This window comes from Alligator sinensis, unplaced genomic scaffold, assembly GCF_000455745.1.
Source record: "Alligator sinensis unplaced genomic scaffold, ASM45574v1 scaffold1338_1, whole genome shotgun sequence".
Lineage (NCBI taxonomy): Eukaryota > Metazoa > Chordata > Crocodylia > Alligatoridae > Alligator > Alligator sinensis.
In genome coordinates, this window is record NW_005842713.1 from 49213 (window position 1) to 52581 (window position 3369).

Here is a 3369-nt window from a genome sequence, read left to right on the forward strand (position 1 = left end):
CTTTCCTGAACTCTTAGCATGTTCTAAATGGCAATTAAGTATGTCCTTTGGGTTAATGAATTGATTATTATAATAATAGTGGTGTGTCCCTCACAGCAGGACAGTTCAGCTATGAATCCTCAGGACACTGTAATCCAAGACTATGATGAGATATGCAAGATTTTATGGGCCCCCAAGGGTCTAGCACTGGAAACATTTGTCCATGCACAGGTGTTACAGGACTTTGTATGCTTAGCGTCTTGGTTCATTTGTGGCCACCAAAACTGATGGGAGATCTGACTCAGTGTCTTGGTACCAAAGTGCACAGTTGTAGCAGCATCATGACACTGTTGCAGAACTTCCATCCTTGGTTACTCTTCTGTGACCTACATGCCTATGGTACAAGAATTCATTGTGGATTTGGAAGTCTGACCAGGTGAGGGATCCTGGATTATGCAACTATTGTTGGTCATATTGATTTTGTGTACAGGTGCTGCAAATGGAGGTGGTGCTCTCCCCTATCCTGGAGGTCTTCAAGAGGAGGTTGGATAGATATATGGCTGGGGGAGTATGATCCCAACACTTGTTCCTGCCCAGGGCAGGGGGTCAGACTTGATGATCTGTTCAGGTCCCTTTTGACCCTAGAAACTATGAAACTATGAATGAAAATCACAGTTCATGGACATAAATTAGGGCAGTGGTTCTCAACCATTTTGGACTCAAGACACCAAAGCACCCCTCTATAACTTTTGTGAATTGAGTGGCACCCAATTTCAAAAACTAATTCATGGATTTCAGAGCTTATTTCCATGCAGAGGGGCCTGGCAGTGGGAACTGGAGATAGTCTAGGCAGGACAGGTTAAGAGAGCAGTTGAGGGCTGTGGGGTAGGAGTGGAGGGGCCATGCTAACCTCTACTCAGGGCTCACTTCTCCCTTTAGCACCCTCAAATGGCTTCTCTTTTCTGGGGCATGCAGCCTCTGTCCTCTGACTAGTCAATCTCTCTCCCTGGAGTCTTCTGTACTGCCCCCCACCCCGAGAGACTTGACAGTTCGTTCTCTGGGCTCTCCTGTGCTAGCCCCATAATCAAATACTTAGTGCCTTCCCTTGGCTCCTGCCATGGTCCCCTTCTCACTATAGACATGCGCATAGTGCCTATGCGTTGGGGCTATACAAACTAAAATCAAACACATTCACACACTATAGGTTCTTAGTCCTCATTGCTTTATTATTTTCTTTTTAGCTAAGCATCCAGAAATAAAGTTCTAGAAGCAACTTTTTTGTGCAGGACCTTTATGCCTGTGTACAGAAAGCCTTTTGAAAATCTTGAGTGTAATTTTAAGAGGAATTAAGCGAGTCAAAAGGTTCTCTATTCTTTAATGGGCTTGTGAGGCTGTGCCACGTGTTTGCTGATGCTTGGATGTTGACATTTTACCACTCATTATTTTCTGTAGTAAGTTTGAGTAGGGTGGGCTGCAAGTTTTCCATCAGAGCATATTTCCATTGGAGAAATGTTGATTTAATAAAAAAATCAGTATTTAGAAGTAAATGCCAGTTTTGACAAGCCTTCAATAGAAACCAGGCAGGCAACAGAGATCAAGGTTCCCAGGTTTTCATTTTGGAGGCAACCAATGAGTGGGCCTGATACGTGGTTGAATAAATCCCAAATTCAGGTCTAGAAGGATTTTTTTCACCAAGTCAGATTGACATGGACCATATCTGCCTTCCTCTGTAGCACAGAACATGGTCCTCTTCCTAAGGTAAAATATACTTGGATAATCCTAACTAATTTTCTGCAGCTGTGCTGTCAAGATACTACCAATGCCCTTTTCTTCCCTGCTCTTTATTTTAGGTCAGCATTTCTCAAGCTACAGGATTCATAGTTGGGGGCTTGCAAGAGACTCCTGGGGCCCTCTAACCTTAGTGGGAGACATTTTAATTATAGCATCCATTGGTGGTGCTCCCATACTTCAGTTACTCTCATGCACCCCCCCACCCCCCTTCAGCTGCCATGACATACCTTCTGAAATTTAAGTTCTCATTGCATGGGAAATTCCAAGGTATCCAGTCAATTCTCCCAGGCAGTCTTACAGATATGCTTGTATCCTGAATGTAGGACAGTGCTATAAACCATGCACAAACTCTTTGCAGGACTTCAGCTAGGGATAGGAGTTCAATACCAGCAATGTGAATTTCTGGGCAAATTGCTGTGTTGGAAAGTCTGGTGAGAAGAGGGAGCATACAGGCACTCCAGGCCCTTGGAAGGAGAGAAACAAAGTCACCTCAAAGTTGAGCTCTCTAGCTAGGGGTGGCAGGCAGCTGTCTCTTTGCTCCCCCTACCCCTATGACAGATAGGATGCCTGCAGCTGATGCCATATGGGTGAAGCTGGGGGAAGGGTGTGCTCCCTGCTCTCTCATCAGGTGAACTGGGGTTGTGTTCATAATTTGTCTCAGGGCAACAACTGGGGCTGTCAGGAACATGGAACAGCACCAGGGAACCTAGCTTATTAGTACCCTTTTAACAGGCCTGGCTTCACTGGAAAGTTAGTTGCTATTTAAAAGGCATCAGGAAGCAAGGCTGTTTCCAGGGTTTCTGCAGGACGGGAAACGGCTCTGCTCACTGCTACCAACTTCCCAGGGACTGAGCTAATACAGCAACTGTGGTGAAACGTTGAACCTGCGTGCCTTTGGCCAAGTCTTTAATCTCTGTGTCTCTTTCCCAGTTCCGAAATGGATATATTAGCACATTCCTGTCTCAACTGGTTAACTGTAATGCCCAGATATTATAGTAACAAGAGTCATACAACTTGTTAAATTAAGTGCCTATTTAAACATAGGTAGAAGTGGTGTCAAAAGAACCTAAAATCCAATGTTTGCAATGAGGCTGGTGTGAAGCCTAGTGTCACGGCGGGGTCCTCGCGGAGGGCCGTGTGCTCCTTAAGGTCCCTCGCTCCGTGTCAGGCCGGCCCAAGGCACCCTCTAATTCTCGCCCGCCACGTCTTGATGGAATATATATATAATTGGGAGGCTGCCTATGACTCCCTGGGCACAGCTACTCAGGACCTCTGTCCCCGCAGTTCTCCCGGACTCCTATGGTCACCCGGTATAGTGGGTGCTCCCCAAGCACCCTAGCCTTATGGGCTATGCGTGGCTCCTACCAGCCCCTGATACCACGCCCCAAGCCTCGCTGATGTGATAGACGTTGTTGGGTCTCCCAGCCCGCTTCCCGGGCCTCCTCAATAGTGTAGCCCACTCTGGGCTCTCTGTAATACCCAGCCTCTTACTGGGATCTGCTGCGCCCCCTCGGGCTTCTCGATAAACCGATATGGCAATCCCCCTCTCTGGGGCTTGCCGTGCCCGCCTCGGGCTCCGGGGTCTGTTCCCCGCCCGCA